This window comes from Triticum urartu, chromosome 5A (assembly GCF_056163025.1).
Source record: "Triticum urartu cultivar PI428250 chromosome 5A, HENAU_Tu73, whole genome shotgun sequence".
Taxonomy (NCBI): Eukaryota; Viridiplantae; Streptophyta; class Magnoliopsida; order Poales; family Poaceae; genus Triticum; species Triticum urartu.
In genome coordinates this window covers 450,994,817-451,019,338 of record NC_141877.1, presented here as the reverse complement: position 1 = coordinate 451,019,338, position 24,522 = coordinate 450,994,817, and the positions used below count along the sequence as shown (strand labels likewise).

Below are 24,522 nucleotides of genomic sequence, written 5' to 3'. Positions count from 1 at the left end.
ATGCGGAACTTATAGTAGTTACAGTGCAAAAACAAAATATGAATGGGTTTGCAACAATACTTAAAGTAGTGATTTGTATTATTATACTAACGGATCTCACCTGTTTTCTTTTAAGTTTTCTGTGGATGAAGTGTTCAAAGATCGTGGAGGTCTTGATATGAGGAGAAGGAGGAGAGGCAAGAGTTCAAGATTGGGGATGCCCAAGGCACCCCAAGTAAATATAAAAGGAGGCTCAAGCGTCTAAGCTTGGGGATGCCCCGGAAGGCATCCCATCTTTCATCAACAAGTATCGGTATGTTTTAGTTTTCGTTTCGTTCATGTGATATGTGTAAATCTTGGAGCGTCTTTTGTGTTTAGTTTTCACTTTTATTTTATGCACCATGCTGGTATGAGATAGTCCATGGTTGATTTATAGAATGCTCAATGCACTTCACTTATATCTTTTGAGTATGGCTTTATAGAATGGTTCATGTGCTTCACTTATATCATTTGAAGTTTGGATTGCATAATTCTCTTCACATAGAAAACCGTTATTCGTAGAATGCTCTTTTGCTTCACTTATATTTATTAGAGCATGGTCTTTTGTATAAATAATTAAACTCTTATGCTTCACTTATATCTATTTAGAGAGTCAATAGGAATTGGTCATTTGCATGGTTAGTCATAAAATCCTACATAAAACTTGTGGATCACTGAATATGATATGCTTGATTCCTTGCAATTGTTTTGCGATATAGAGATGATAATATGTGGGAGGTACTACTAAACGGTTGTGGTTAGTAAGAATATTGGTGTTAAGGTTTGTGATTCCCGAAGCATGCACGTATAGTCTCTCGTTATGCTATGAAGTTGGAGCATTATTTATTATTGATTCTCTTCCTTATGCTGGCGGTCGGGGACGAGCGATGGTCTTTTCCTACCAATCTACCCCCCTAGGGGCAGCGTAGTAGTACTTTGCTTCGAGGGCTAATAAACTTTTGCAATAAGTATATGAGTTCTTTACGACTAATGTGAGTCCATGGATTATACGCACTCTTACCTTTCCGCAATTTGCTAGTCTCTACGGTACTGTGCATTGCCTTTTCTCACCTCGAGAGTCGGTGCAAACTTCGTCGGTGCATCCAAACCCTGTGATGTGATACGCTCTATCACAGATAAGCCTTATATATCTTCCTCAAAACAGCCACCATACCTGCTTATTATGGCCTTTCCATAGCCATTCCGAGATATATTGCCATGCAATTTCCATCGCTTCCGTTTTGATGACTTGAGCATTCATTGCCATATTGGTTTGCATGATCATATAGCTGACATGGTAGTTGTGGCTCGGCCACCATTCATAATTTTTTATACATGTTACGCTAGATCATTACACATCCTGGTACACTGCTAGAGGCATTCACATAGAGTCATATTTTGTTATAGGTATCGAGTTGTAATATTGAGTTGTAAGTAAATAGAAGTGTGATGATCATCAATTTTCATTATTAGAGCATTGTCCCAGTGAGGCATGGATGATGGAGACTATGGTTTCCCCACAAGTCGAGATGAGACTCTGGACCAAAAGAAAAAAGGAAAAAAGGAAAAAATGATGGAAGAAAGAAGGGAGAGAAGGGGCATGCTAGTTCCATACTTGTGCTTCAAAGTAGCACCATGTTTCTCATATAGAGATTCTCCTATGTTGTCACTTTCATATACTAGTGGGAATTTTTCATTGCAGAGTTAGATGCACACCCGCTTAGATTTCATATTGAGCTTTTATACATTTATAGCTCTTAGTGCATTCGTTGCATGGCAATCCCTACTCCTCGCATTGATATCAATTGATGGGCATCTTCATAGCCCCTTGGTTAGCCACATCGATGTGATACTTTCTTACTTTTTTATCTTCTCTATATTTACCCCTATCATCATACTCTATTTCATCCATAGTGCTATATCCATGGCTTGCGCTCATGTATTGCGTGAGGGTTGAAAAAGTTGAAGCGCGTTAAAAAGTATGAACCAATTGCTTGGCTTGTCATCGGGGTTGTGCATGATAAATACTTTGTGTTAAGAAGACAGAGCATGACAAGGCTATATGATTTTGTAGGGATAGCTTTCTTTAGCGTTAATATTTTGGAAGACGTGATTGCTTGTTAGGATGCCTGAGTGTTGATGTCTTTATGTCAAATTATAGATTGTTGCTTTGAATCATTCGTGTCTTAATATTCATGCCATGATTAGACATATGTTCAAGATTATGTTAGCTAGCATTCCACATCAAAAATTATATTTTTTATCATTTACCTACTCGAGGACGAGCAGGAATTAAGCTTGGGGATGCTGATAGGTCTGCATTATATCTATATTTTTTGATTGTTTGATGCCTACAACTTTAACATATTTTTTGCAACATTTTATATGATTTATTGGACTAACCTATTGATCTAGTGCCTAGTGCTAGTTCCTATTTGTTGCATGTTTTTTGTTTCGTAGAATATCCATATCAAATGAAGACCAAACGTGATAAAAAATTACGAATAATTATTTTGGAATATATGTGATTTTTGGGACATGGAATCAATGCAAACGGGGCCCCACATCTCCCAAGATACACCAGGGGTGCCCCAGGGGCCAGGCGCGTGGTGGTGGGTTATGCTCACCTCATGCGTCGGTTGAAGCTCTACTTCGGGCGCATGGAAGCTTATATCCGAAAAAAATCATGTTAAAATCTCAACGCAATCGGAGTTATAGATCTCCGGGAATATAAGAAACAGTTTTCGGTCAGAAATAGGAACGCGAAACAAAAGAGAACAGAGATGGGGATCCAATCTCGGAGGGGCTCTCGCCCCTCCACCACCATGGAGGCCATGGACCAGAGGAGGAACTCTCCTCCCATCTAGGGGGGAGCCCAAGGAAGAAGAAGGAGGAGGGGGCTCTCTCCCCCTCTCCTCCGGTGGCGCCGGAGTGCCGCCGGGGCAAGGATCATGACGGCAATCTACATCAACAATCTTGCTACCGTCAACACCAACTTTCTCCCTCTCTATGCAGGGGTGTAACACCCCTTCTCCCAGCTGTAACCTCCGGTGGTCCTTGTGCTCACCAGCCCCAGGATTACTGTTAGCTGATGAGGCACCAACTTGATACAGAAATTCCAAGCAGAATACAAAAAAAGTAGTACAAGACCATTCTGGCCTATGAGTACAACAAGTGGTTTCTAGTGTTTGATGGCGGAAGCGGTTTGAGGTTCACTAGTGGCCATGGGACTCCATTTCCCACAGGAATAGCTGACCAGGATAACTCCTATCTTCGCGAGGCCGCTATCACCATTGCGTATGTTCCGGGGCTGTCATCGCAACGCTCCTCTCCATGCAAGAAATCTGGCCAAGACAATAGCCAGGGACAAGCCAGTGAGTACTTTTGAATGTACTCGCAAACATTATGAACATAGGTATAATTTAACAAAAGATAATCATGCTCCAAAATATTCTATGATCACAACGTCAGTCCCGAAATAAAAATCCCTTATGCACGCAAACAGATTGTTCATGTAAAACATGGATATGCAAGGTAGGAATAGAATGCACCGATCGGGTGTCTGAAACGACGCCTAGAAAGGATAATAAATATAAGGCATGTGTCGGTGTCAAAACCGGTGGATCTCGGGTAGGGGGTCCCGAACTGTGCGTCTAGGCCGGATGGTAACAGGAGACAGGGGACACTTTGTTTTACCCAGGTTCGGGCCCTCTCGATGGAGGTAAAACCCTACTCCTGCTTGATTAATATTGATGATATGGGTAGTACAAGAGTAGATCTACCACGAGATCAAGGAGGCTAAACCCTAGAAGCTAGCCTATGGTATGATTGTTGTGTATGTAGTTGATTCTATCCTACGGACTACAACCCACCGGTTTATATAGACACCGGATAGGGTTAGGGTTACACAGAGTCGGTTACAATGGTAGGAGATCTTGAATATACGCATCGCCAAGCTTGCCTTCCACGTCAAGGAAAGTCCCATCCGGACACGGGACGAAGTCTTCAATCTTGTATCTTCATAGTCCAGGAGTCCGGCTGAAGGTATAGTCCGGCTATCCGAACACCCCCTAATCCAGGACTCCCTCAGTAGCCCCTGAACCAGGCTTCAATGACGACGAGTCCGGCGCGCAAATTGTCTTCGGCATTGCAAGGCGGGTTCCTCCTCCAAGTCCTTCATAGAAGATTGTAATCACCAAGAGTAGTGTCCGGCTCTGTAAAATAAGTTTCCACATATTGCCATAGAGAGAATAATATTAACACAAATCAAATCTGCTGACGTATTCTGCAGTGCACCATCACACCACAGCCAAGTCCTTTACTCAAATCATTTTTACTTTCCCACCTCAGCATGTTTTGTGAGGCGGTTTCCTTGGCACGTCTTGTCGAAGCAGAGATCGTGTACCCTTTTTACGGGATTCTCATTAATACGGACGTGGGTAACCCAACCGTGCCATTTATCACGGCGCTCGGGAGGCAAGCAAGTTTTATCAGGCAGGTGGGGACGCATAACCGCATCCGTCTATATAAGGGGATAAGGATCCACCCTACTTACCTACGCCTTCTTCCTCCCTTGCCTACCCATCTCTTGCGCACCCGAGCTCCAGCGCCCAAGCCCGCACTTCCCACCTCAACCTTCTCCAGCAATGTCCGGAGCGGGAGGAAAATGGATGGTCTCCACCGTTACGGAGGGCAAAATCAAGAAGCTAAGGAAGGCCGGGTATCTGTCCAAGGACATCGCGCACCGGCTTCCCGAGGAGGGGAAGCTTATCCCCACCCCAAGGCCCCATGAGAGAGTGGTATTTCTCCTCCACTTCCTCCGCGGACTGGGTTTTCCACTACACCCATTTGTCCGGGGGCTCATGTTCTACTACGGCCTGGATTTCCACGATTTGGCTCCGAACTTCATCCTCAACATCTCGGCGTTTATCGTCGTGTGTGAGGCCTTTCTCCGCATCCGCCCCCATTTTGGCCTCTGGCTCAAGACTTTCAACGTCAAGCCCAAGGTGGTGAGCGGCAGCCAGGCGGAGTGCGGAGGCGCCATGGCGGGCAAGATGGCCAACGCCCTATGGTTCGAGGGCTCTTTCATGGAGACCCTAAAGGGATGGCAATCCGGGTGGTTTTATATCACCGAGCCACGCGATCCGGAATGGACCGCGGTCCCTGAGTTCCGATCCGGACCCCCCACGCGGCTTGTGTCCTGGAAAGAGACGGGCCTGTCGTGGGGCGACGAGGAAGAGGTAGCCGGATTGCAAACATGCATCCGGTCCTTGGTAAACAAGCCAGTCCGGCTAGTTAATATAATCCAGGTTATGCTCGTCCGCCGGATCCTCCCGTGCCAACAACGGGATTTCAATCTGTGGGAGTTCGACCCGGCGCAGCATCAAACCCTCAGCAGGCTCTTCGACACAACATACGAGGACGCCTGGAAGATGCTATCGAAGGGCACCGAGGCTCCTGCATCCGCTTCCGAGGACCGCGGATACAGCTTGCAGCGTCACGCTAGCAAGGTATGCCATCTACACCTTTTACAGGATGTTGAGCTTTTTTCATAGATTGACTCTGTGCGGGATCTAAACTCCCTTACCTTTGACAGGCTTGGCGGGCGGTAGCCGAACCAATTAACTGTCCGGCTCCGTTGCCCGAAGACCCAGCCCCAGCTCTACTAGTGAAGCTGCTGGTTCCGGCGCCTTATGTGGTGCCGGAAAAGAAGGCCAAGAAGAAGAAGACCACGGGGACCCGGAAGAGTACCCGTAACGTGGTGCTGTCGGACTCGTCATCTGACGAGTCCGAGATGCCCTCTTCCCGTGAAAACAAGGAGGAGGAAGAAGAAACCTCTCCCCCTCTAGCGGGGGAAGGAAAGAAAAGGAAGGCCGCCCCGGAGGGGGGGCGAAGGGTCCAAGAAGAGGAAAACCCCTCCGCCGGACTACGTCCCCGACGCCGACGAGGGCGAAGGGGAGTGGCCAGACAGGGCCGGGCGTCTGGCGAAATCGTAAGTGTTCAGATACCAGAGTAACTCATGATATTTCTTTTGTTCCACAGCTTTCCCTAACGTCGAATATAATCATGCAGCCCGCCCCGGGCCGAACTCAACGAGTCGTCGAGCGGCTCCCTGGATTCATCGGACGTGAACTCTGTTCCGCCCGCTGTCTCCCCCCGCACTGCAGATGACGCCGAAGTGGCGTCGCAACGAGCTCCGGGGCAGGAGGAGGTGGTCCTAGAGGAGCCGCAAGGCGACCTCCCGGACCCCAGGAGTGAAGGGGACAAGACCCCCCGGGGCTCCAAGTCCGGCTTTAAGCCGGACACCGTGCCGGAATCTTCAACGATTCCGGACCGCGGCAGGCGAACTCCTTCGAGGAGGAGCCAGCCTTCTGAGCCGGCAGCCCCCGTCCAACCGGAGGTGCCGGATAATCTGCTGGAGGTGCTTGAAGGCGCCTCCATCGACGAGGAGCACCGTACTATTATGAGTGCGGTGATCCGGAAGGTTCAGTCCGCCAAGAGCGGGCTGAATGAAGCTTGCGCTAGCCTCCTAACAGGCTTCGAGGTAAGTAAAAATATGTAAAAATATTACCGCATAGACAGTAGCCCCTGATGCTCTGTTTGGCGTTCGGAAAGAAAAGCCGAATAGAGGATCTATTAAATTTCGCAGGAGTCTAACAATAAAGTGTCAAATATGCGTATGCAGGCTTCGCTGCTAGCCACCGCCGCACTGACTACGGAGGTGGGTACCCTGAAGCAGGGGCTCGAGCGGTCCGAGCAAGAGCTCGGCCATGCCAAGCGGCAGCTCGAGGAGAAAGAAGGTAAGAAATACCTTATAAAAAGGTGCCTATAGAGAGGCGTGATTGCAAAAAATAACAGGATTGTACTGCTTATTGTAGGGGCCACGACTGAGGTGGCGACCCTCAAGCAGGCGCTGTCCGAGGCCGAAAAGAAAACGGCCGCGGAGCGCACCGAGCGAGAGAAACTTGGGACTCAGATCGGCGAGGTGCAGTAAGAGCTTCAGGCTCTTATGAAAAAACATGAGAGTTTGGAGCTTGAGTCCGAGACCCAAGCGTCCGAGCTCGCGATGGCCCTTGAGACTGCCAAGTCTGCCAAGGCCAAAGCCCAAAAGGCCCTCCGAGAGTTGGAGGATATGAAGAAGATAGCAGCGGGTAAGGCATTCTTTATGCAAAGCAGAAATATAAAAGTAAACTACTTGTTACTTACCCGAATCCGGAGTTCTCCAGGGGCATTCGCAGATCTTCCCCGCAGTGTATCCGATGCCGCCGCATTCTACCAAGCTGAAGAGGGCAGCTCGACGGAGAAGGTGTTCTGGCATCAGTATGCTGAGGTCGGACACCCTGTGCCCTTGAGCGACCAGCTGAAACAGCTGGTCGAACTCCACAAGGCGGCCGAACAGGCCATGAAGGGCTTCATAGTTCGGCTGTGGCCCGGAGAGGCCCAACCTGGGAGCTACTTCGGGCTGGTGCGGCGGCTGGTGGAGGCTTGTCCAAGGCTCGAAGTCATCAAGCGCTCCGTCTGCATCGAAGGTGCCCGTAGGGCCCTTGCCCGTGTAAAGGTGCACTGGGGTAAGCTAGACGGTGAGAAGCTTGTGAAGGACGGGCCGCCGCCGGGGAAGGAGTATCGCAAGCCTGAGAACTACTACAAGGATGTTCTTGCGGGTGCCTGCCTTGTGGCAGATGAATGTACTAAGGATGTAATTTTTGAATAAACTCGCTCGTTTTTATCCTGTGCGCTGAAAACTTGTTCATAGGCGCTTTAAGCAATGCTTGTTGATTTAAAATATTATTTTCTGTGCGGTCGTTTATCGAAAAAATGAGAGATGGCCAGTCGTCGGCTTCTGCCCCCATGCCACTAGTGCTGGGGTGTTCGGGGATAAACCTGAGCGCTCTTTTTCCCATAGTTGGGTCCTTCGAGGGAGGCGCTCAGCACAGCGAACCAGGCAATCGGACTATAATGCTTGAACACTCTCACTTAGCCATAGAACGTTATAATTTTAAATTTCGGCGAAGCCCCTAGTTCGGAAGACCGAGTTCTGGGCGCTATCCACTCCTTGGCTGGGGTTATCCAGCTCCTCGCTCGAAGCGGCATAAGCCTTTAGGGACTCAAAAAACCTCTCGAACAGCGACCGGTCTCTCGCCTCATCATGACAGTCAGTTTTAGCTTTCTCCACTGAGGTGCTTAACCCAGCTCAACCGGGGCACAATCGCAATGGTTCTCCTAGTGCTACCTTAGCCGATATAGCGGAACGTAAGGCACCAAAACATAGGAGCCGGGCAAACCCAACTATTGACCCAAATCATGATTCGGAGCCGATGCATATAGTGCTATAAGTTTGGGGTGCCGCACTTGTGAAAGTGTACGGACTTCTCACGCCATATTGAAGGGTACTGAAGCCCCTGGCGTACTTGCCGTACCACGGTGTACGGGTGCAACATGTCATTGATGAACATATATATGAAAAAAGTAATGCAAAAAATAGACAAAAGGCTAAGCATTTTTTATGCAGGGGTTGTTTATCAAAGCTGAACGATACAAATAGTGCGGTAAGCTAAAGATATTTGGACTATTCAGTATGTCCTGACCAGGGAAAGGCCACGGAATTTTATTTAAAACAGGTATACCGCTCGTAACAGAGACCACCTGGGGATTCCATAATGCGTCATGGCTTGTCTGCCTCCCTGGATCTTGCATCGTTTGTGCGGCAGTCGAATTGCCGAACAGGTCGTTCGAAGTATGGAGTCCTGAAAGTAAGAAAAGAAAAAGAATCCGGCAGCCCCTGGTACGTTTTAAGCCGTATTTTGGGCGTGTCGTTATTGTGCCCCTTCCCCTGTGCCCATGGTATTTCAAGGGCGTAGTTATGTACGCGAGGTACTGATTTCGCTAGGCCGCGAAAGCTGGGGTTGGGGCCGCATTGCTACGCTTGCTCAGAGGGTGCCATGCGGTCCTGCTGTAGGTTACTCCGGGCGCGCTTGGCAGTGTCTGGCTTTTTAATGGCCGGACTGGGGAATTGCCTAAGGAGGCTACTTTGTACCTCTGCTGCGAGAGCCGCTGTGTGCTCCTCCATACGAAGGGAGCGTTCGGTGTTTCTGTTGACCGTGATTACTCCTCGAGGGCCTGGCATCTTGAGTTTGAGATATGCGTAGTGCGGCGCCGCATTGAATTTTGCGAATGCGGTTCGTTCGAGCAGGGCGTGATAGCCACTGCGAAACGGGACTATATCAAAGATTAACTCTTCGCTTCGGAAATTATCCGGGGATCCGAAGACCACGTCAAGTGTTACTGAGCCTGTACAGTTGGCTTCTACACCTGGTATGACGCCTTTAAAGGTCGTTCTTGTGGGTTTGATCCTTGAGGGATCTATGCCCATTTTCCGCACTGTGTCCTGATAAAGCAGGTTCAGGCTACTGCCGCCGTCCATGAGGACTCTTGTGAGGTGAAATCCGTCGATGATTGGGTCGAGAACCAATGGGGCGAAGCCGCCATGACGGATGCTAGTGGGATGGTCCCTTCGATCAAAGGTGATCGGGCAGGAGGACCATGGGTTGAACTTTGGGGCAACTGGCTCCATCGCGTATACGTCCCGCAGCGCACGCTTCCGCTCCCACTTGGGAATGTGGGTTGCGTATATCATGTTCACCGTCCGCACTTGTGGGGGAAAACCCTTCTGTCCACTGTTGTTCGGCGGCTTGGGCTCCTCGTCGTCGCTGTGCAGCCCCTTGTCTCTGTTTTCGGCTCTTAACTTGCCTGCCTGCTTGAACACCCAACAATCCCTGTTAGTGTGATTGGCCGGCTTTTCGGGGGTGCCATGTATCTGGCACAAGCGATCGAGTATTCGGTCCAAACTGGACGGGCCCTGAGTATTCTTTTTGAATGGCTTTTTCCGCTGACCGGATTTATAGCCTCTGAATCCGGCATTGACTGTCGTGTCTTCATCGTTGTCGCTGTTAACGCGTCGTTTTTGTTTGTTCCGACGTGTCCTGCCACTTTTGTCCTTGGTATCCGAATTACCAGGGTTCTTTGATAAGTTGTTACTGCGAGCTAGCCAGCTGTCCTCTCCCGCGCAAAAGCGGGTCATGAGTGTCGTGAGGGCTGCCATGGATTTCGGCTTTTCCTGTCCCAGGTGCCGGGCAAGCCACTCGTCGCGGATGTTATGCTTGAAGGCTGCTAGGGCCTCTGCGTCCGGACAGTCGACTATCTGGTTTTTCTTTGTTAGGAACCATGTCCAGAATTGTCTGGCTGATTCTTCTGGCTGCTGAATTATGTGGCTTAAGTCGTCGGCATCCGGCGGCCGCACGTAAGTGCCCTGGAAGTTATCGAGGAATGCGGCTTCCAGGTCCTTCCAAGAACCGATTGAGTCTGCTGGCAAGCTGTTAAGCCAATGTCGGGCCGGTCCTTTAAGTTTGAGCGGGTGGTACTTGATGGCGTGTAGATCATCGCCGCGTGCCATGTGGATATGAAGGAGATAGTCCTCAATCCATACCGCCGGGTCTGTGGTGCCATCGTATGATTCGATGTTTACGGGTTTAAAGCCCTCTGGGATTTTATGATCCATTACTTCATTCGTGAAGCATAGCGGGTGTGCGGCGCCTCTGTACTGGGCTATATCACAACGCAGCTCGGAAGAGCTATGTCTGTTGTGTTTGGCCCGGCCGGATTTGTTGTATCCGGAGTGAAGATCATTGTCACCTGCCGTAGGGCGCCTGTGCGATCCGTAGATCGATCTTGTCTGTCTTGCCTTATCCTCCAGTATGTTTCGTAGGTCGGGCGCATTTTCCCATGCCTTAGTTGTGCGGCGTCGGGGCATGGCTTGGGTGGAGGGCTGAAAGGCCTCTCTGTCGCGGCCACGGGGTGGCCGTTCTGCCATGTCATGCGCTGGTGATGTAGGTGCTTCCTCCTCTGATCGGGGTAGCGGCCTGCGCTTCGGGTAACTCTTGGAGGGGCGCTCGAGTTCATACTCTTCGGCCGCAAGGACTTCAGTCCATCTGTCAGCTAGCAAATCTTGGGCAGCTCTAAGCTGTTGCTGCTTTTTCTTGAGGCTGCTTGCCGTGGCTAAAAGCCTGCGTCTAAAACGCTCTTGTTTGGCGGGGTCTGATGGTATGACGAATTCGTCGTCATCGAGGCTTGCCTCGTCTTCGGAGGGAGGCGTATAGTCATCCTCGACCTCTTGGTCTGCCGCTCTCTCATGAGGGCTGGCTTCTCCATCTTCCTGTGCCGAATTTTGCTGGGGTGGGTGTTCTTCGGCGCTATCCGGAGTAGTATTATCTCCCGTGCCGGAATCGCCGTTTTTGCTTTGGCGGGATTTAGAGCGGCGCCGTTGACGCCGGCGCTTTGGCTGTTTCTTGGGGGCGTCATCCCCCACTGTTCCATCGCCATCTCCGTCTTTTGGAGTATCCACCATGTATATGTCGTATGACGAGGTGGCTTTCCAGCGCCCTACAGGTGCTGGTTCATGTTCGTCTCCTATATCGTCGTCCATGCCGTTGATGTCTTCAGAGCCCAAGTCAAGTATGTCGGTTAAATCGTCGACAGTGGCTACAAAGTGGGTGGTGGGTGGGTTTTGAATTTCCTCACCGTCCGTATCCCACCCTTGCTGACCGTAGACCGGCCAGGGCTCTCCTGATAAAGAGAGAGACTTAAGAGAATTCAGGATGTCGCCAAAAGGCGAATGCTGAAAGATGTCCACTGCGGTGAACTCCATTACCGGCGCCCAATCGGATTCGATTGGCAGGGGCGCGGGGGGCTCGGAGTTCAGAGAGGAATCCGGCTCCTCGGAGTCACGGGCCATGCGGAGTGCGGGGCTAGGGTTCGGCTCGATCGCCTCTAAGATCGCAGCCCCTGAGGCAGTGTCCAACCGCTGATCCTCAATTGGTGCAGTAGGTTCCGAATCAATGGTCGAAACCGATGCGTGTGCGGCTTCCAAGGCGCTGTTCGGTGGTAGAGCTATATCCTGCCCATCGAGACAGTGCGGCACGCTTGGCTGTGGCTCGAATCCGTCGAAGATCAAGTCTCCGCGGATGTCAGCCGTGTAGTTTAGGCTTCCAAACCTGACCTGATGGCCAGGGGCGTAGCTTTCGATCTGCTCAAGGTGGCCAAGCGAGTTGGCCCGCAGTGCGAAGCCGCCGAAGATGAAGATCTGTCCGGGGAGAAAAGTCTCACCCTGGACCGCATCGTTGTTGAACATCGAAGGAGCCATCGGGCCTACAGGCGACGACACAGAGGAACTCTCAATGAAAGCACCAATGTCGGTGTCAAAACCGGCGGATCTCGGGTAGGGGGTCCCGAACTGTGCGTCTAGGCCGGATGGTAATAGGGGACAGGGGACACTTTGTTTTACCCAGGTTCGGGCCCTCTCGATGGAGGTAAAACCCTACTCCTGCTTGATTAATATTGATGATATGGGTAGTACAAGAGTAGATCTACCACGAGATCAAGGAGGCTAAACCCTAGAAGCTAGCCTATGGTATGATTGTTGTGTATGTAGTTGATTCTGTCCTACGGACTACAACCCACCGGTTTATATAGACACCGGATAGGGTTAGGGTTACACAGAGTCGGTTACAATGGTAGGAGATCTTGAATATCCGCATCGCCAAGCTTGCCTTCCACGCCAAGGAAAGTCCCATCCGGACACGGGACGAAGTCTTCAATCTTGTATCTTCATAGTCCAGGAGTCCGGCTAAAGGTATAGTCCGGCTATCCGAACACCCCCTAATCCAGGACTCCCTCAGCATGCCTTAGTCGGGCGTCTGAGCGACACCACATAAAGGGCTTATAAGTGAAATAAGTAACAAACATGTCGCAGTCGGGCGTCTGTGCGACACCACATAAAGGGCTTATAAGGTAAATGAATAACAAGCATGCCACAGTCGGGCGTCTCAGCGACACCACATAAAGGGCTTATAAGTAAATAAGTAACAAACATGCCGCAGTCGGGCGTCTGTGCGACACCACATAAAGGGCTTATAAGGTAAATGAATAACAAGCATGCCACAGTCGGGCGTCTCAGCGACACCACATAAAGGGCTTATAAGTAAATCAAATAATAAGCATGCCACAGTCGGGCGTCTGAGCGACACCACATAAAGGGCTTATAAAGGATCAACGTAGTGAATATCCAGGAGGTAGAACCGTCCCAGGGATACTCAAAATTCAAATAATGTAAATGGTTAGTCCATAATAAAAGTAATCATAATCATCATGAGTCACAAGTCATGATCCATGTTCTGGTTTAGTAGTTTTTCCTCCGAAGACCGACACTAAGACCGACACTTGACCCATCCCAGACTATAGTCCTTAACCATGGACACGGCTATTCGAATAGATATAATCTCTGCAGAGGGTGTACTCTTTACCCACGAGTAATGGATTTCTTTAGTCCATCAGGACTAATTCCGTCTATGGTCTTTTGATTGAAAACACACCTGCCCGCACACACCAGCCTAACTTATCGGTGTCTGGAATCACCCACGACACCCATTAAGCAAAACTCTAAGTGGGGAGGCTACAACCTCGACTAGCATGGGATCACAAAAATTATACCGCGCATAAACTAGGGGAGCTACCCCTTCGGCTCCAACCGAAAACACCCATGCCCCCGGACCAGGTGGCATGCCTACCGGAGGCCTCCGGTATCTTCCACCATGGCCTCTCTGTATGGTGTGTGCTAGGAAGGGGTTGACAACTTACCGAACCGTACCCTACCTGTGGCAGGGACAAGTGGTAGTATGAAACGAGTATGGGGGTTACTGGAACAAGACTCGATCTACGGTCGACTCAGGAGGTTTAAGTATTCCCTGCATGGTTAGCATAACAAATATGTTTCAACCAACAGACAAAATCACCACTTATCATGCCTCACTATGTCGTACCGGGCACAACCGTCTCGACGAAGACCGGAGACAAGCTCGTGTCTACCCAAGACAGAGACTTTCCCGGATTCCTTCCGGTAGGCATGAAAGGCATGCGAGGGTGATTACTATCACAAGCACATCCATTTCGAACAGCAAGAATCTTCATTATGCACTCGTGCGTGTGATCATATCATCACATAAACTAACAAATGCTCCATGTCAAGGTGGTGTTGTAACCATATCAAACAATCCACAAAAATATTATGCTAGGGTTCAGAATGCTTGCCTTCAAGAGTATGCAAGTGGGGGTGCACTTTTTGAAAGTTGCCTTCTTCAAAATCCTATTTTGCGAAAATTTGAATTAACCCATAGTCCCAAAACAGTACAAAAAAGTTGCTTGGAAAATTTTCAAATAGATATGAAAATAAACTAGACAGAATTTGAGAAACAACAGAAAAAGAATCAAGTCAATTGGGCTTATATTTAAAAAGTTATAGCCACTCAAAGTTTAGTCAAAATTTTGTTTTTAAATAAAATAGAAAAAGAAAATGGTCTGAATGAGAATACGTTTTCGGAGCAGAGAAGACGTACTCTTGGTTTTACGCTTTCACTTAAACCAGCGCGGGCCGTCGCTGGGTCACTGACAGTGGGTCCCTTGGGCCCACTCGTCAGGTTTGACCAGTCGCCCGCGTTCTTCTTTCTCCTCTGGCCAAGCCGAGGCGGGGCTCCGGCGATTGCCGTCGACGAACGGCGGCTCCCCGCAGGGTTCTGCGGGCGGGGATGGATCCGCCAGTCCGGGGCGGTCCTCCCGGTGGTCGACAGGCTGGCGGGGACGAAGGGAGTCACCGGCGGCGAGCTCTGCGGCGGAGGTGGCTTCGGGAGGAATTGGGGGTTTGGGCTAGGGTGGCTTTGGGAGGAATTGGGGGTTTGGGCTACGGTGGCTCCCGGTCGAGGCTGAGGGTTTGGGTGGCTCCGCACGATCAAGGGGGTCGGACGGTGGCGTTGGAACGGCAGGGGAGGCTCTGTTTGCGACGCACGGCACCGGAGCGCGGCGGCGGCCGAACTGGCCGGAGACGAGGAAGACGGCCTTCCCTCGTCGATTGCTGGCTGTGGGGGCACTAGGGGGATGGTACGAGGTTGCCTGAGTGTCCGGATGGGCTCGGGGTCCCTATTTATAGCGTGACTAGGTCGGTTCCACGGCGGCCGGAGATAAGATCGGCGAACCGCCGTTCTGTTGCAGCAGGGCGACGTGGAGGCGCTTGGAGCAGGTCGGCGCATTCCGACGAACCTCCCACTACTCAAGGGGACGAGTTGGCGCGCGCGTATGGCTCGGGCGGCGCCGTCCATGGCAGAGGCCTACTGTGGCTGCCGGCGTGCCGCCAAGAGGCTATGACGGTGGCGCTGTAGGGCGCCAGGGGGGCTTGGCGGGTTCTGGCGAGTGGGCGAGGATGAGTCGTAGCCCTGCGGGCAAGAAAAGGTCAGGGGCGCCGGGTGAGCGAACGTGGCGGCTCGCGTGCGTGCGTGTGCAAAACGTGCGCTCTAGGTGCGCCCAGAACACGCACGCTACGTGCTCGACAGAAAGCCAGGGTGGTCTAGAGAGCTTGGGTGAGGCTGGAAATTAGCAGATCTAGGTTAGAAGTAGCTAGGAGCTTAGTGGATAAGGTTGTTGGGTCAGAGGATCAAGTTCACAATGCAAACTAAAAATCATGCCAAATCTGGCCATGCACACAAGGTGTTTGACAGAATGTCATGGGCTTGTAGGCAACTCTTGGGGTGGCCAAAATCTCCAGATCATAGTCTCTTTAGATGAGGAAGAGGTTGGCAAGGTTAGTTTGGCAAAAAACAGAAACTTGTTAGTGCAAGTCTTTGAGAAAACCAATTCTGGACAGAGAGTAAAGGGTATCATTGTATGGACCAAACATACTTCAATGGGTCCACTCTCCTGGACTTGAGGGTTTTGTAGGGTGGTCTATAAGCAGGAAAAAGAATCATGGGGAAAAGGGCAAGCTAAAATATGTTTGCAGTACGAATCACCAAGCTGGACCAGAATGAAGATGAGGATGATTTACTCAAATTTTTCAAAGAACATCAATGGGTCTTTGCACAAAGTTGAATTATACATTGCTACTAACATCCCCTAATTTTGGTGGAATTTTTAAAGAAATATTTAAATAGGTTGCAGTGCAAACCACAAACTGATCCAGATTTGAAAACTTGAGGTAGAGCTCAAAATCTCCAAATGACTAAAAGATATTTTTGCATAAAAGTGATGTGGGAGCATCCCATGACATCTCCAAATTTTGGTGAAACTTATAACTAATTTTACCAAAGGGTTGTAGTGCAAAAGAGGCTCCAAAACTTATGAAAAATCATTTTTAAAGAAATAAGGCTCAGGGAAAATAATTATGCAGATAAATCCACTGATAAAAGAAACGTTTTTCTTGAGAGGGTATACAAGTCCAACAGTATTTTTGAAAAGTTTTCACTCGGGGTAAAAACTCCATAAGATCCAAGAAAAGAGTGGTTTTGGAAATCAAAAGATAAATCCAGAAAATAAAAATTTAATTTCCTGGCAAAATTTTAATTAATAAATCGAGGTCAAAATTTTGGGGTGTTAGAATCTCTACTTAAACATGGTGCTCAACACTATATATTATTTCCCAATGATATGTGGTTATCCTATGATGTTTGAGTAAATCTGTTTTGTCCTATGGGCTAATTGATGATCGTGGGTGGTTTGAGTGTATATTTTATTATGGTGCTGTCCTATGGTGCCCTCCGTCTCGTGCAACCGTGAGAGGTTCTCGCTGTAGGGTGTTGCAATACATTCATAATTTGCTTATTGTCGGTTGTGGGAGTGACAGAAGCCTGAACACGGATAAGTGGGTCGTTGCGTATGGGAGTAAAGAGGACTTGATACTTAATGCTATGGTTGGGTTTTATGACCTTAATGATCTTTAGTAGTTGCGGATGCTTGCTAGAGTTCCAATCATAAGTGCATATGATCCAAGTAGAGAAAGTATGCTAGCTCATGCCTCTCCCTCGTGTAAAATTGCAAGAATGATTACTGGTCTAGTTATTAATTGCCTAGGGACAAATGACTTTCTTGTTGACAGAATCTATCTACTTTTATTTTTCTCTCAAAGTACTCATAGTTTTATTCTTGCAAAATAGTTTCATACTTTTTTTAGGTAAAGCAAACGTCAAGTGTGCGTAAAGTTATATCTGTGGTCGATAGAACTTGAGGGAATATGTGTTCTACCTTTGGCTCCTCGTTAGGTTTGGCACTTATTTATCAAAAAAGGCTACAAACGATCTCCTATACTTATGGGTTATCACCCCTCCCTTTCCTCCAACCTATATATACCAGAGGATTTGGCACAAGTTTTAGGGCCTCCTCTAGTTCTCTAATTCTAGTTCTAGTTGCTCCAGTTGGAGCTGGATCTAAATCTCTCTTGTCCTCATAATTAGAAGTCCAGTGTGGTTCTAATTTGCTCCCTCTGATTCTCCGGTGGTGAATAGCTCTGGACGGCGAAGCCATGCTGGATCTTTAAGACCGTAGGCTTGTAACTGTGGAGAGGCCGTGCTTTCGGTCTTTCGTTCGAGGGATCATTCGTGGAAGGTTCGAGGGATCGTTCACCGATGGTTTGCGGGACTTCAATTACAATCTGCACCAACTCTTCTTCTGCTGCAACTAGGATTTGGTAACGACCCTATCCAAACCACATATTCATAGTGTTCCGGGTTGATCGTAGGACGATTTTTTTGTTTTCTATTGCGTTTCTCAACATTATGCGCTCGGGCCTCAAGGTAACTCGGCGCATGGCCTCCGTTAGTTCGACGACGGTGGGGGCGGCAGCCACGTGTAAATCGTTGGTTGCAGACGATGTCCCATCGCCTCGTGTCATCGTGTCTTCACCTACGTTAGACAAGGCGACGGTCTTGAAGGAATTGGCAATGACATTAAGCCACTTGAGGTGCCCATTCAACTTCAACAAATAATGCATGAAGAGAAAGTGTTTCTTCTCCGCATTCCAGAACACTGTGACTCCATGATCGGGCTACAAAGAAAAAGGCATGATAAACTAGTTGCATATCCGGCCAAATGACCAACACATCGAGCATATTGACCAAGTGCCAAAACACATAGAGCATATTCGACCAAATGCCAACACACATAGAGCAAAAAATCTTATGATCTCTTAGAATGATGCACCACTTCGCCATCGGGTTTTCAATTGTTTGTAATAGCCACAATACTTGCTCATGGCCTTTTGAGTGATGTACCATTGAGTAGTGAGGAACTTCGAGTTACGGTCACGGATCATCGCCGTGCGATATGGATCAAAGTGCTTCTGCTCATGGAAGCAAGCATGCACATTTGTCCAAAAGGTTGCGCCCCTTTGCTCCATGCCATGAATTAGATAAATGCTCGTGGCCAACCAAGCATCAACCAACAATTTAACCTCCATGACGTTGAAATTAATCTCCTCTTCTTCTTTGGGTCCACACCCGCGACCCACACGTCATCCGAATCACCGTCTGGCTACTGGATTTGCATTGGCTCGGCCTAGTACTGCTAGTGTCCAGCAGGTGAGTATCCACCTCCGGCTGGGAGTCGTCCACTTGTCGGTCTTCATAGTCGCTGCCATCGTGGATCAAACTCATCAACGCCTCCTCCTCATCAATCGTCGCGACTGATTGAGACATGTTGGCAAAAAGAGACCGGTTACCAACGGGCATGGTAGTCGGCATCCGTGAACGGAAAAGCTCTGATGACTGTGACTTCGTGAAGTCGTACACCTTGTTGAGGTTGATGTTGTATGGGACGTGATAGCCGACGGTGACGAATGGAGCGGATTGCTGCTGCAGACAGAGTTGTGTGGCGGCAAAGTAGTATGGTGGAACCATCTACACCAGCCATGGCGAAGGCGTTTGCTCGACCGGCACACGTTTTGCTGGGCGAAGAACTGGGTGGCAGGCTTTTTGGCCTTGCATGTGCATGTGTGTCGCCATGTTGGCCTTGCTGGCGACCACCTCTAAAGTGTCCCAGCTAGACTACGATCATCTCCATTAGCACCTCCTTTGGCTCCATCAAGGCGGTGGACTGCGAAACATGCGAGGAACTTGGGTGGGTTGCGGACTTGCGGTGGCGATCAAAGCGAAGATACTGGGAAAGGGCGGGCTTTCACGCGGAAACAATGCGAAAATTTTCAATGGTGCGGGCTCAAAGTGTCCCAGCCGCCTCGCTATTTTATGGGTTGGGGTCGACGTGGTGGCTGCGTGGACTCCCCCAAAGCTCCTCCACGTTTCCTTCATGTTTGCGACAATTCGGACGCCATGATTGATTCGCGTAAGTTTGACGGACGAAGTTGGAGGACTTAAAGTGTCGGGACCAAGTAGTCCTGACGCTTACGGGCAGTTTGATGGAGGCAGTTGGAGATGCCTTACTTGAGAAATTCTCATGCAAACTTGAATGACAAAGTATAACTGCCGAGTTTAACTTGAGAAATTCCCATAAAAACTTGAACGGCAAAGTGGGCATCGACATACAAGACATTGACAATTGTTCAAACAAACATCATTTTTTAATCATGATTAAGAAAACAGGGGTGCTTTGGCTACGGTCGAAACAGCACAATTGTATCTTTTCTCGACTAGCAATACGTAACCCTCACAACACTTCATCTTCCAAAGTACCAACCCTAGCAGAGGGCGGTGGTCAAGGCCGGCCAGGTTAGGCTCAGGGCGTCAGGCCCATGCCCAAGCACCAAGGCAAGGCGAGCAGCCAACAACCGCTCCTCAGGCATGGCGAGAGTGGTCGGGGTGGCGTGCGCAAGCGAACCAAACCAAACCAAGTTGCAGCAGCGAGACGGAGCCGGCGGGACGAGGACGTGTGGACGGGGAGCTCGGCATCGGCGTCGGTCGGCGCAGGGCGGTGCTGTCCGGCCCGTGCGCGCGCGCGGCCCCGGGCTCGGCGTGGCGTGGCGTGGACAAGCGCGCGCGCTGTGCAGACTGCGGCAGCGGCAGCGGCAGGCAGGGGGAAAAAGGCGGGCCGCTTCGATTGGTCGGGGATCAGAAAGGCAGGCCAGGCCGGTAAAAGCCAAACTATACGGAACTGCAGCTTTCTCTCTTTCCTGGGGAATGCTGCCACCACTGTGGTAAAAGTAGTAAAAGAAAATCTTCACGTCACCCCCCTCAAATTCCCACTTTCACCCCTACGCCGTCCCCAATTTACCCGTCTTACCACTCCTACGTGGTAAGCTTTGTCAATTACAGTACTCGGCTTAATATAATCGCCGAAGATTCTGTGCCCCGTTCCCCTCGGCGAGACGGCGACGGGGGCGGATCGCTTTCGATCAGGGCCAGGGCCAGGGCCAGCCTCTGTAAGTCGCCGCGGAAAAAGTAGTCGCGGCTTTTGCGACACCCCCTCCGTTTTCTTATCCGCTCTAGCCGCAATATTTTAGCCTGCCCAAATCCCATCGGATCCCGGCGACCCGTATTTTAATCCATCTATATTTCCCACATAAAAAAGTCCCTCCCGGAAAGCGATTCCTCCCAAAAGCTGGATTCTTTGGATGTTCCCCCGGCCCGTTACCTCCCTCCCTGCGTGCGTGTGTCAACCTTTCCCGCGCTCTCGTACTACGCGGCGCTGCCAATTCTAGTACTCCTCCTCGTTTATTCCTTGGAGTTTTTCGCGCGTAATCCGCGCCCCGTGATCGCGTCGTCTTTGTTAAACCGGAGGCCACTGTAAAATCAGGTTACGTTGGGCGCCTGTTGTGCGCTGCATGGCGGAGAGGACAGGAGAGAGGGGGAGAGCGTGAGGGAACCGTGGGCGTGCGAGATTCCGGGACAAACAGAGGTGGCGACGCGACGCGCCCGCAGTGACAAGAGGGAGGGGCGGGGGACCGGATCGGCGTCAGTATCAGCTCGACCGCCGGCCTCGTCGCAGTCGGAGGAAACCACGGGGAGGACGGACAGCCCCGTGCCGACCACTGTGCCTGTGCGCGGCACAGTGGACCGGAACAGCCCCTCGCTGGATGTCGATCCATCGGTCGATCAGTCGCTTTGGTCTCCCCCGCTTTCGGCCCGCCCATCCTGTTCGCTTCCCTCCCCGCGGCGTCGTCACGCGCGCCGTGTCCCATGCGGCGGTGGCGCGTCCATCGTCGTACGTAGCACCGTCTCGTCCCGCGCATGCGTGCCTCCGCGGCTGGGCCGGCCGTGCGTGCGTGCACGATCCCCTTCCTCTTTCTCGGCGGCGTGTTCTTTTTTTTTTTTGCGGGTGAAAAAAAAACGGCGGAACGGCCGTCGCCCGTTGGTACGTAGTGGGGATGGATGGGCCTGAATTTTGCGTGGAGCTAGGAGGAATCTCGGCTCGCGGCATGGGTGGGAATTGGGAAAGGGCGCGACGGAGGGGAGGGAAGGGAGGAGGCAGGTGCGGCGCCTGACTCGGCTGATGACATCCGGGCGCGCACCAGGGCGAGGCTGGTCCCGCGCAGCGCAGCACCGGGGTGGCCAGCAGCGGCTGCGATTCTGCGAAAGCTAGCGGCAGGCAGGCTGACCCACTAGCCTTTGCCCCGTCCGTCCCCGTCGCACTGACGCACCCTGTAGCCGCTGCCTTCCTACGCCCAAGTACTGTACTGCTTCACGTCCCCCGCCCACCGGGCCAAGTTACCCCGGCCAACGCGACGGATCATGGTCAGCGAATTGCCTCGGTTCCGTTCTTTTTTTTACCGATTTTATTACGTATTTGAGAGCATCTCCAACAGGCGCGGTAAAACGTGCGCCCGCGCGGTAAAAGCATTTTTTCGCGCGCGCCGGTTGGTTCCGCGCGCTCCAGCGATGGCGGGAAGTTACCGCGTGCGGGAGAGAAAGCGGCACGCGGCACGGTAGATATGGCACGCCGCTTCACGCGCGCCTATAAAGTCCCGTGCTTCGCCAGGCGCACAGAACAGCCACGCGCCCTCCTCCTCGCAACCTCGCCGCTTTCTGCGCCACCACCGTGCCACCATGCCGCCGCGCCGCCGGGGTGCTTCAGGCTTTCGCGGCGTCCGCGAGCGCCCCAACGGCTGGTACTCTGCCGAGATACGGTCCGGCGACGTCTGACTCGGCCTCAGGACGTTCCGGAACGCGCGCGAGGCGGCCCGCGCGTACGACGCGGCGGCGTGGCGCTTGAAGAGGCCCTGGTCGCAGATGAATTTTCGGGACGTCTTCACGCGCGAGGAGGCGCAGCGCCTCGCCCCTCCGCCGCGTCTCATCACGGACATGGACCGTGCCGACCACTCTCGGCGGCAGCGCCGTCTCATCGTCGCCGAGGAGGACGAGCGAGCCATGGCCAAGTGGCGCCGTCGCCACCCAGAGGACGTCGACGCCGAGCGTGCCTACTGGGCGGAGAGGACGGCAAGGCGCCGCTCGGAGCGGGCGGACCAGCGTTAGCGGAAGGTAGTGGCGAACGAGCAGTGCGATATCGTCTTCGCAGGTGGGAGGTCGTTCTTCACCTCGGACGATGAACGTTGGGACGACATATGGCTCTCAACCTCGGACGACACCGACGAGAGTGATGATGGTGATGGTAGCGACTTGGAGTAGTTTTCTATCTATGTATGCCGTAGTAGTTTCTATCTATCTATCTATGCCGTAGTAGTATCTATCTATTTATGTATGTCGAACTATCTATCTATCTATGCCGTAGTAGTTGCACCGATGTAAAATATTTTTGTATCTTTTTTTATCTATGTAATTTTAATTAAAAAATATTATAAAATGAGCGCGTTGCTGGAGCTGCGCGCACGGGGCTTTTCAGCGCAGCTGCTGGAGCAAACGCTGCGCGACACGCCAAACCAATCGATGGGCACGCGCCAAATCCGTTTTTACCGCCTGTTGGAGATGCTCTGAGGACGCCATTTTCAAGACGGGGTCAGGTGCACCGTGCACGAGCATCTCTGTAGGCTGGACGTGCAGTTCACATGTCGCAACTACCCAAGTCAGCGGTCGGGTCAACATTCTTGACCGAATTCGGCGACTGCGACGTCAGACTCCTCAAGTTACCGCGGGTGAAACCGTGAAAGTATTCTTCAGACCTCGGCGGGGCAGCGAAGCAATGTCGTGAATGGAATTTACTGCCGCTACAGCCGCGTTTACGCCGCACAGTAAAACAGCCTTACAGAGAGTCCCTGGCGCTGCATGCAAAGGCGTGATCTCGCCCCCTCGTCAGAGAAACGGGTCGTGCAAAGCCCCAGAGGAGAGCACGAAAGGCCGGGTGCTCCAGCCTCCACCGTCCCTTTCCACCGTGATCCGCAAAGGCGAACATGCCGTGAACCACACGGGGCCGTGAACGTGATAGAAGAACAAATGTAGGAGTACGAAGAGCGTGAAGTTTTTCCAATTTACTACACGTAGACCACCAGTCTGCCGAGTGAAATATCGTAGAGACATCCAGCCATGAATCTACACATTCAGCTCGCTCGACAGTCGGGCCGTCCACAGCACCTTCAGCTAAGTTAGTCGGTACACTGGGTACACGGCAGTCAACAGGGCGGGCAGGGTCGAGGGTCGACCCGACCCCATGTACGCAGTAGGCGTGCCTGCAGCCGTAGAAAACCCTGTTCATGACGGCGCATATGTCCAATGGACCTTTAGTCGTATTCAAAGACCTGGACCCCTACTCTCCGGTACACGCTAGCCACCTGTCCCCCGGCCACCAACGACGACGTAGCGGGCCTCCCGCGCGGTCGCGTCGCATTAGTTAGTCCACGTACCGCGCGTACCTCTTTCCAACCTGTCCCGGAATCATGTATGTCCTCCTCCGGTAAACCCCCACGAAATGAAGACAAGTCAAAAAAAAAAAAGACGAAATGAAGGCTCTGTATAAGGCCAACTCCACCGCACAACCCTAAATCTATACCCATTTTGTTCGGATTTTGTCCGTATGGGATAGAAATAGGGAGAACAAACGCCGGACAGAGGCCGGCAAATTTGACAATTTTGACCTTGGGACGAAATCAATTCACGAAATGAACTGCCCATGAAACTATTTCACAGCACTGGCCCTTTTGTGTAGCGCCCGCAACGCAGGCGCCACACCCTACGGTGCAACGCCCAGCTCTGGGACGTTGCACGCCTGTCCACCGTGGCAGCCCTTGGGCCCGCACCCAGTAGTGCAGCGCCTCCGAGCTAGGCGCCACACATGTAATGTGCAGCGCCCGGACCGTAGGCGCTGCACTATGACTTAGATGCCAGCCGCCCCCTCCCCCTCCCCCCACCCCACCCATTCGTTCCAGGAGTTACAGAACAGGCGCGCCGGCGGCTTCCTCCTCTCCCCCTCTCAATCCCCTCTACCAAATCCTTCAGATCCGACGATTTGGTCCGTGCATTTCTTCACCAATCCATCCTAGAAGGTACTCTCCTCCGATCCCCTTCTTTCTATCCATAGAAAATATGATATTTTGAAGATTTGGGGAATCCTTGTTTGATTAGATTAAATTTGAATCTTGCATGTATTAGAACTTTGCATGTATTACAACCCTTGTTTGTTTGATTTGTGAAACCCTAGTTTAGTTTATGGAATAGTTATTTGTATGAAGTAGGCATAGTTTATGGAAAAGTTATTTGTATGAAGTAGGCCTAGTTATTTGTGAAATCCTAGTTTATT

The 24,522-nt window shown here is 51.0% G+C and overlaps 1 pseudogene; it reads left to right on the top strand.

Annotated features, from left to right (window-relative positions):
- Nucleotides 1–21,881: 21,881 nt before the first annotated feature.
- LOC147971864 (uncharacterized) lies at nucleotides 21,882–22,470 on the top strand (annotated as a pseudogene).
- The last annotated feature ends 2,052 nt before the right edge of the window (nucleotides 22,471–24,522 follow it).